At 55.1% G+C, this 9,819-nt stretch overlaps 1 protein-coding gene across 3 annotated transcripts in view; it reads left to right on the top strand.

Moving 5' to 3' along the window:
* Positions 1–9,819, top strand: part of OLFM1 (olfactomedin 1) — a 32,799-nt gene that overhangs the window by 524 nt on the left and 22,456 nt on the right. Inside the window, exon 1 of one of the 3 annotated variants that reach the window (XM_009998852.1) lies at positions 9,307–9,318. The exons of the other annotated variants lie outside the window; for them this stretch is intronic. The gene's annotated coding sequence lies outside the window, so the exon portion shown is untranslated. Of the gene's footprint in view, positions 1–9,306; positions 9,319–9,819 lie in introns of those variants that run through there. 3 annotated transcript variants of the gene reach the window in all.

Below are 9,819 nucleotides of genomic sequence, written 5' to 3'. Positions count from 1 at the left end.
CTCCGGGCGGGATGGGGGGGGGGGTGGGGGGGTAGTTTTGCTGATTTTTGAGTGACATTTAGATGTCCCTTGGTGTTTCCATCTGTGACAGGCTGGGGGGAGAGAGAGGAGCATCTTATTTCTCTTCCCTCTCTCTCTCTTTATTCTTTCATTGGGTTTTAACACCCGTCCTTCCTGTCCCAGCCCCTGGAGTGAGCAGGGGGGCTGGGGGGGGGACAGGAGGCACACAAAAGCCACCCCTTGCAAGTGGAAATAAAACTCCATTTGACTTCTTTCAGATAAATGGGGAGGGGCAGGCAGGGAGGTTGTCTTTTGGTTTCTTTCCCCCAGTCACTGAGAAAAGGAAGAAGAGTAATTGCAAGAGGATGCTCCAGATTGTGGGGTTAATTGTGAGGCTGCCTGGAAGTGAGGGGAAAAAAAAGCCCAAAAAGAAAAAGCAGCTATAAATAGGAGGGGAATGGAGGCTTCTTAGTGTTGGAGCAATTAGCAGCTGGGCTCTCATCCTGGCTGCTTTATTTTCTTTCCCCCAGTCACTGAGAAAAGGAAGAAGAGTAATTGCAAGAGGATGCTCCAGATTGTGGGGTTAATTGTGAGGCTGCCTGGAAGTGAGGGGAAAAAAAAGCCCAAAAAGAAAAAGCAGCTATAAATAGGAGGGGAATGGAGGCTTCTTAGTGTTGGAGCAATTAGCAGCTGGGCTCTCATCCTGGCTGCTTTATGTAGATTTTTTTCCCCCCCCTGCTCCTGCTGACAATCCCCTCTCCTGTCCCTGCCCTGCTCCTGAAGTTTCAGCAGCCAAAGCCTTTTTGGCTTTGCACCCTCAGAGTCTTTGCTGCTGCCCTCGGGAACACGGGGCTGGAGTGAGGAGCTGCCTTCATTGGGGAAGGGATGAGAAGGGAGTCATTTTTGGGGGGCTGGTGGGGGTGGAAGCAAAGAGATGCAAGAGCTGGGGGGCTGAGGAGGGCTGGGCAGGAGGCAGAGCTGCCCAGGAGCACAGGAGCAGCCCATTGTGTGCTGGGGATGCTCGGGAAGGCGCATGCGCCGCGCCGGACAAAGCAGCTGCCACCAGCGCTGCTCAGGGGGCTGCTGCAAAAAAGGGGCTGCTTCCCACCCCCCTGGGCCAGCCCAGGGCTGTGGCAGCTCCCTGGGGAAGCTGTGTGGTGGGGCTGCCCCCTGCCCTTCCAGCCTCCCCTCCTGCCAGCCCCAGGGAGTGCCCTACGACCTGGGGACTTGGGTGATACCCCCATCCCCAGGAGCTGCCACCATCCCTGAGCAGCTCCCAGTCCTCTGCATTGGGTCAGGTTTTTTTCAAGGACACTGAGTTTATTGCCTCTTGTGCCAAGGATGCTGCTGTGCTTGGCTACTCTTTCTTTTTTTTTTTTTCCCCTTCTCTGGGAATGCAGCACTCCCAACTTTTCACCCAACTTCAAATCAGGGTGAGGATGGGGAATGAAATCTGCTCCAGGCTGTGGGGCTGAGCACCGTGGGCTGAGTTTGGCAGAGTTAGCCTCTGCCTTCTGCCCCAAAGCCCCTGCTGAAGGCCTGGCTTTGCTGAGCTGCCTTCAGCTAGAGCTGGTTTCTGCTTTGCAGCCTCTGCCTGGGCTTTGCTGCCTGCAGGTAGTGGAGTCCAGCCATGCAGAGCTCTCCCACCAGCCTGCCTGCTGTCTTGCTTGGCACTGCAGAGCCCTTTCTGAGTTTTAGCATCTCCTTTCTGTAGCTCTGCTGCCAGATGCAATCCCCAAATAGGCCTTTCATCCCAGGCACCGCCCAGCTCAGTGTCTCCCACGTTTAATTCAGTTCTGGGTTCACATCTCCATCACATGTGTGGAGTCTCTCCCATCCTCTGTAGAGATCCTGTGCTGGGGGAAGGAGGGATTGAGGTTCAAGGGAGAGAGGCTGCTGATTTAGGCAGCTTTCCCTGACAATGCAGAAGCTACTGCTGTCCCCTTCTCTCCTTCCCTGCAGTGATACTGGCAGGCCAGCACACAAGAAAGGAGGAACTGGGGAGAGGGACAGCTGTTAAACAGGGCTGGAGGGGTGAGCACATGGCTGTTCTTCCAGCTAGGTGCTGGGGAAGCTCTTCTCGTGGAGGAGAGGGAGTTGTCTTCAAGGTATTGGTACTGCAGCATCCTCTTATGGTCCTGGGTGGGAGGTAGGGTGCCTGTGCTGGGAGCACGAGTGATGCACACACTGCAGGCTGCAACCCCTGTGTGAAACAAGGAGGAGCTGCCCCTATGTGCCCCCCAACCATCCAGTCCTTCACAGAAGCCCCTGCCTGCCTCTCCATGACCCCAGGCAGGAGCTGTACCCCAGAGTGTGACCTGTGTGATGCTCTGGGACTTCTAACTGCCAAAGGTCTTCTGATTTGTTTTGTGCCTTGTCCGGGCTCTCCACAGGTCAGTGATCAAAACCTGAAGTGACCAATATATTGTGGTGGAGTCGAAGAGGCTGCTTTGGGGTGCAGTAGCCAGGGGTGGGTGCTGGGATGGGGGGGCAGAGCTCGTGCTCTGGGCACCCTGGGGTGCAGCACCCTCATTCTGGCTGTGCATGCAGCTCTGGACACTGGGCTTTCTGAGCAAAGTGTGGGACTTTCTCCCCTTGTCTCCTGCTTGGTGAGAATTGGGGCAGCTTTCCTGGTGTCCATGGAGGAGCAGAGCCAGCTTCTGCTGTCTAAGGATCTGCTTGTCATGTGCAGGAAGGCAGTGCTGCCAAAAGGGCAGAGGATTTGGGCTGCTGTAGTGAAGTCAGAGGTATTGGCAGAGAGGGTTCAGGATGCCATCTGCCTGTCTGTCTGTCTGTCTGTGTGACCCATCCCTTTGCCATGGCTCGTGCTTGCTGCTGAGCTGCTGGGCTGGTACCAGTGGAAACCTCTTTGTTCCTCAAAGTTTTGGAGGTTCAGAGTGGGGCAGCTGGTGCTCTGGCATCCACTTCCCCAGTCACCAGTGCAACCACACAGGAAGAAGTACCTTTCTGGAGCACGCAGTTATTAAACATTTAGGGCTTCTGAAAAACACAAAAGCTATCGATTTTCCTAAAGGCACATCAGGTCCCTCTTGGGGCTGTTTTGGGGGTCAGAGGGGATGCCAAGGGGGACATGCTACCAACCCAAAGCTGCCCATGCCCCTCTGTCCCAGTAGCACCCAGCCCTGCTCTGCTGGCTCCCCTCCCTCCATGGGGGACTTCTCAGTACCCAGTTTGGTGGCTGGGTTCTTCCCTCCCCTGTCAGGGAAACCTGGGAACTAGTAGGATTAAGCTGCAAATCTGCAGGCAGCTGCCTCATCTCATAAACCAATTTGTGTCTTGTTTCACTAACTTCAGCTTTAACCAATAAAAAAGAAAGGTAATTTTCAGCCCTGGGTTGTATTTATTACTCGAGTTATCAGTCCCTGTAATCAGTATTAGCATCAGTGAGTAAAGCAATACAAAACTAATTACTATCTGAGTGAATTAGATAGATGAAGGCTGTGGGCTGCATTGACAGTGGAAGGAGCTAATTCTTTGGTTATGAGTGATAAGTGTTGGCTTTGCTCTGCTGTGAGGAAACTACGGACAAAAGGGGACAAGGCAGGGACAGGGACACCCAAGGAGTGTTCCTCTGAGGTTTGTTGCTGGTGGGTGCCTTGGCCAGGCTCTTTGGGAGACCTGGGCAGGCAGAGGGATGCCTGAGAGGTTGAGTCAGTTAAGCAGTTCCCCAAAAAGGGGAAGATGCATTTGGGGAAACTGAGGCACAGAGCCTGGGGTATCTCAGAACCAGCAAATCCTAGCCATAGGAGAAGAACACCCCAAAATCCTGATCCTCCCCCTCCTGCAGACTGTAAGCATTGCATGCCACTGCCCTCCCAGAGCTGAGCCCAGGAGCCTTGGTGCCAGCCTCTGGACCAGCTTTGTCCTGAGTTTTGGCCCTGGGAAGTTTTCTCCATGTTCAGGACCAAGGTCTTGGCTCTCAGCCTTTCTCCCCATCCCATTCAAAACCAGCCAAAATGCAAAAGATCTCCTGGAAAGACCAAGCAGGGCCACAGCCCGTGTCAGCCCCCGGTGCTGGAGCAGAGCCATGTTTTCTAGCAAGCAAGCACAAGTTCCCAGTGTAAAGGCACTTTCTGACGGGAGGTTTACAGCTGACCCCGGGAAACATGCCCAAAAAAATCATCATCCCCAACCAAAACATCCAAGCAACAGGAATGCACCGAGGTGCCAGTGAAACCTGCAGCAGCTTTGATGGGCTCTGCTCTCGCCCGGGGCTCTGACACGTGTTGGCACTGCTGGTTGGAGCAGGGGTTTCATGTCAAGGAGCAGGGGTTTCATGTCAAGGAGCAGGGGTTTCATGTCAAGGAGCAGGGGTTTCATGTCAAGGAGCAGGGGTTTCATGTCAAGGGCAGCTTTAGCTAAACCCAGATTTAGCAAAGGGGAGACCTGCAAAGGGGATCGTTCTGTTCCAGTGTAACATAAGGAGCATGTTCTCAGTGCTGAGGAGGGTTTCTGGTCTCTGTGAGGAGAAGGACTGGAAGGGCTGCAGAGCGTTTTGCACGTGGAAGGAGCAGTCCCAGGGTCTGGAGCTGGAGGTAACTTTCCAGAACATATTGGGATGCCTGATCCCAACTTGGCTCCTGGAGCCAAGCTCGGCACCCAGCACAGGCAGCTTCATGCAAATTCCCACCAGCAGTTGACAATAATCTGCAGCATCGTGGTCACTGTTTCCAAAGCACTTTGGGGTCTGTAACTGCCTTTTTCTTCTCTTCCTTTGCTTTGCCTGATTGTCCATCCATGCCCTCTCTGGGAAAGGAGAGGAGGAGTTTGCTCTGTGCTGGCACAGTGCTGAGGTGACAGGGTCCAGCTCCAGGACCGAGACTTGTGTGAGTGATGGTAGCACAGACAGTGACAGAAAAACAGAGAAAAAAGCAGGAACATTTGGAAGTCAGACCCCCAAAAAATCAGGGAAACCTGCTACCATTAATTCCTGTGGCAGTCTCGACCTGCTGAGGGACAGATGCCCCGTGGCAAGTGCAACAGAAGATCGTCCCACGCTCCAGAGGCGATGGGGACAAAGTGTATGTTCCTTCATGAGGATGAAGCTGCCTGTGCTGCTTCCCAGGGCAGTGGGTGCCTCTTCTGCTGGGCACTGCTCACAGCCCCCTCACTGCCCACAGACAAGGATTTTGGATACCTCCTGCCACAAGCTCAGGTAATGAGGAATGTGAGGAAGGGAGTGAACATGTACTGAGCTGAGAGAGGGAGGAGGGTCCTTCTCTCACGAGCAGAGTTCCAGGGCTCTCCCTCAGTACCTCTCTGCTGCCGGGCAGAGGGACACAGTTTTGGGGTGGCCTTGGAGCCCTGGCCTCAGCCTGCTGAGCAGCTCCTTGCCCTCAGCCTTGAGTCCTGCTGCAGAGACCCTGCAGAGCTGCTCACATCCCTTGGCTGTGCTGTGCCCTGCCAGCGTGGCCCCTCTCCCCCATTCTGGGGCTGCTCTCCCGTCTGTCTGTGATGGAGCTGGTCTGTCCCACCCTGCAGCTCTCCTGTCTCCGTGCAGTCCTTACTCCTTTGCAAGTGCAGCAACAAGTGCTGCTGGTGGGGCAGCAACAGGGGCTCTGGCAGCACCGCAGCGCTCAGGGCACCAGGAGGGATGCAAAGAGACCCTCTCAGAGGTCGGTTCAGAGCCCCTCCATCAGCTGCAGGAGGGGCTTTGGAGAAAAGGCACTTGGACCAAGTATCTAAGGAAGATTCCTGAAGTTCCACAGCAAGGTGCTTCCAGAAGGGACAGACCTTTCCCCGCAGCTCCTGGCCAGAGGATGCAGCACATCTCCCGGGTCTCCAGGGCAGAGAGGAGGAGCCCGGAAAAGCTGGATATGGGCTGTCCCAGGCACCACAGAGCAATCCCAGGGCAGGCCGGAGTGTCCTGCCAAACTGCTGAGCTCCCGGTGCAGGAGGTGCCAGCCCTGGGAAGGTCCCTGGGGCACTGCCCTCCATCAGCCAGCCCAGCTGGGCACATCCTCCTGGCTGGAGATGTCGGTTGGTACCTGAGATGCCTCCTGCGTTTGCTGAGCCGCCTTGGGCCACCAGCAAGATTTGAGGCATTTAAAATGTGGCTGTTTGTGTCTTACAGCAGATCCCGTCCTCTCACGGGGTGCCCCGCCTGGCATCGCCACTAAGCTTGGGAGCAAAAAAAAGCTTCAGCACCTCTTCTCTGAACCAGCCAGGAGAGGGAGACAATGACCGTCCTGTCCTGCACACCCAGGCACGAGTTGTCCTGCTCTGCAACCCCTGCCCCTCGCAGGGCTTCTCTAGGCACAGTCACACTTTGCATTTTCACCTCCCAACCCCGAAATAGCTCTTTTGGAAGACTCCCTTCTTTGCTCTTATCTTTCTTGCTCTTTCTCGGCTCGGAATATCTGCATGCAAGGAGGGTCTTTTGGTCCCGAACACTTTGTCTTTTTCTGCTCCCAGCAGGAGAGGCTGGGCAGGGCTGGGCTGGTCCCCCTTCTCTGCTGGGCAGGGCTGAAGGGACAGACCTTTCCCCGCAGCTCCTGGCCAGAGGATGCAGCACATCTCCCGGGTCTCCAGGGCAGAGAGGAGGAGCCCGGAAAAGCTGGATATGGGCTGTCCCAGGCACCACAGAGCAATCCCAGGGCAGGCCGGAGTGTCCTGCCAAACTGCTGAGCTCCCGGTGCAGGAGGTGCCAGCCCTGGGAAGGTCCCTGGGGCACTGCCCTACATCAGCCAGCCCAGCTGGGCACATCCTCCTGGCTGGAGATGTCGGTTGGTACCTGAGATGCCTCCTGCGTTTGCTGAGCCGCCTTGGGCCACCAGCAAGATTTGAGGCATTTAAAATGTGGCTGTTTGTGTCTTACAGCAGATCCCGTCCTCTCACGGGGTGCCCCGCCTGGCATCGCCACTAAGCTTGGGAGCAAAAAAAAGCTTCAGCACCTCTTCTCTGAACCAGCCAGGAGAGGGAGACAATGACCGTCCTGTCCTGCACACCCAGGCACGAGTTGTCCTGCTCTGCAACCCCTGCCCCTCGCAGGGCTTCTCTAGGCACAGTCACACTTTGCATTTTCACCTCCCAACCCCGAAATAGCTCTTTTGGAAGACTCCCTTCTTTGCTCTTATCTTTCTTGCTCTTTCTCGGCTCGGAATATCTGCATGCAAGGAGGGTCTTTTGGTCCCGAACACTTTGTCTTTTTCTGCTCCCAGCAGGAGAGGCTGGGCAGGGCTGGGCTGGTCCCCCTTCTCTGCTGGGCAGGGCTGGGCTGGTCCCCCTGCTCTGCTGGGCAGGGCGACTTGTAGCGTCAGGACAGGAGAAAAACTGGGACGTGATGAGCTTTGGGGGTTTTATTTCCAAGGCAGTGCCCTGTGCAAAACAAATCCAAAGCGATCAGGAGGAAGGTGAACTCAAGTCCAGCAAAACTGGTGTTGAATTCTGCAGACCCTGGGATGGAAAGCTGCTCTGTGAAGGACAGATCCTGCTTTGCTCTGGCTTTGCTCTGGAATGGAGTGAATGCCATTGGGTCAAAAAAAGAGTCATCTGAGCCTCTTGCCTCTTGATTTCAGTCAGTGTTTCTTATTTCTTCTGATTGACTCTGGCGTGAGTCGAGGCAGTGTCAGGTCTCCTATATCAAGTTCATAGTGTTGTGCTCTTTGTTTCTTTTGTTTGTTTGTTGTTGGTTTTTTGTGCTCTGCTGGGCTTCTAAAACCAGGGAAGCCATTAGGGTAGGGAAGACCCTCCTTAGCAAGGTCTTGTGGCTGCTTTCTCTTTCTCTGTGCCTCACTGTCCCCATCTGCTGAAGCTTTAATCACTGCAAAGCACTTGAAGGGCATATGAATGAAATCCCCTGTATGCACTGGTAGGAAATGAGCCTGCTCTTTACTCCAGGTGGAATCCAGAGCAGGGCAAAGGAATGCTTGTTATATCCCCCCTGAATGCCATTTTAATTAATGCAGTATCCACAGGTCTAATTCCCTTTGTATGTGTTTGTAGTAGATAAATATGAGGGATAAACTTTACTCACAAACTCAGCTCCCAAATTAACATCAAGATGATTTATCTGTAGCGCTCAGGTGGTTGATATGGTGTGAAATCAGATAAGGAATCAGGGCCTCAGTTGCTGCAGTGCTGAGCACAGCACAAGAACCTGTTGGAGCAGAACAGGCTGAAGTGGAGCAGAGTGGGGAGCTGGGATTTATTCTAAAAAGATCAAAGCCATTAGAGGCTTTTGCCTAACGAGCCTGTTCCTACAACCACAGCCTGAAACACCTCCCTGGTGCTGGCCACCTCCTCTGGCACATCACTGCATGACCTGCTGGCAGTTTTGCCATGAAAAGGGTGCCTGGGCTGGGTGAAGCTGTTTTCACCAGGTGGAAGTATTTCGGCTACTCTGGGAGCCCTAAGCAGCAGTGATTCAGAGGGCAGGAATGTTTTCCTTTTGATTTTAGAGCTGTAAGCTGACTGACTTAACCCAGATCAGAGCTCATCTGGCCAGAGCAAGAGGAAGCGGTGCCAGAGTCTGGGGGTGCTGGGAAGCGAGGGGGGGGAATGGCATTGCCCTGCTGCAGCCTGTGCCTGCCAGCACCTGATTCTGCCACCACGTTATTGGAGGGACAGGATCCGACCTGGCGTCAGCTCTCTGCTCTATCTCATCTCTTTTTCTCCACCTGGTGGACTTGCTGAATGTGCTCTCATTTCAGCAGCTCCTCAGCGCTCCCTGCAGAACCAGCTCTGCTGTCACTGGTCCCTGCTCCCTTTGCCCAGACCAGCAGTGCTGGGGTGCACTGGGATGATCCCACACCAAGGGCCAGGTCCCCAGTGAGGGACAAGGTCCCGTTAGGTGGGTCAGGCCAGCTCAGCAGCAGTTGCTTTTCAGGGCACAGTTTCCTGCTTCCTAGGTTGGGCCATGCTCTGCACACCTGCCTGGGTGCTGTAGGGCAAGGAAGTACTGGTGAGTCAAGGCTTTGGGGCACCCTCAGTGCCACTGAGGAGCTCTTGAGGAGGGGGCTGTGAGATCCATGACCCCAAGGAACCGTGCCATAGGAAGGGCTGATCTGGAGGTGGCAGATTTGAGGCTGGGCTGATCAGACTGTAGTGAGGATGTGGTGGTGGGGCCACAGGACAGTGCAAGGTCTCCTGGAGATGTTCCATGGTGGCTGTTCCAACACGCTGAGGCTGGTGCTATGCCAATGGATTGAGGGGTGTTGTTTCTATCCTCTGGAGAGGGCCAGGGCATTAATTTCATCATTTGCTTTGCACAGGGTGTTTAAAGGTTCACTTAAGGAAGGATGCACAAGGAACTGCAGATCTCTGGTGGTCAGATACTTTGGTTCTGAGGTGACCAGGGCAGTTCTGCAAACCCCTACAGGAAAGCTGAGGCAGGAACAAGCTCCATCTCACTGCAGACTGTTCTTTGGGTCCATATAGATGGGCTCTTTGCTGTTTGCAGTGGAACAGCCCGTGGGATTCCTCGGCAGGACTTGCCTCAGAGCCTCAGCAGCCACAGAAAGCCAAGAGAGTTCCTTGAACGCTGGGCCGGGATGCTCGGGCAGGGTCTGATCTCTCCTGTCCGTGCAGCCCTGCCCCGCTGGGACAGAGTGGGGCAACACTGGGGTCAGGGCCGCTGACTCGAGGGCACTTTCTGGGCGTTTCGGTTTCCCAGCAGGGGACGTGTAGGATGCTCTGGATGACACCCAGACCTGGGGGACCCACCAGGTGTCCCCACCTGCCTCCCGCCCCGGCTGGCTTTGTGCGGGGAGGGGCTGCAACCCCCTGCGGTGCCAGCACAGCGGGGAGGGCCGCTCCGGACCTGCGGTGCCAGCACAGCGAGGAGGGCCGCTCCGGACC

This window comes from Chaetura pelagica, unplaced genomic scaffold, assembly GCF_000747805.2.
Source record: "Chaetura pelagica isolate M959 unplaced genomic scaffold, ChaPel_1.0 scaffold405, whole genome shotgun sequence".
In the NCBI taxonomy this organism is placed as follows: Eukaryota; Metazoa; Chordata; class Aves; order Apodiformes; family Apodidae; genus Chaetura; species Chaetura pelagica.
The sequence above is the reverse complement of the archived record's forward strand: the minus strand, read 5'-3'. Positions and strand labels throughout refer to the sequence as shown.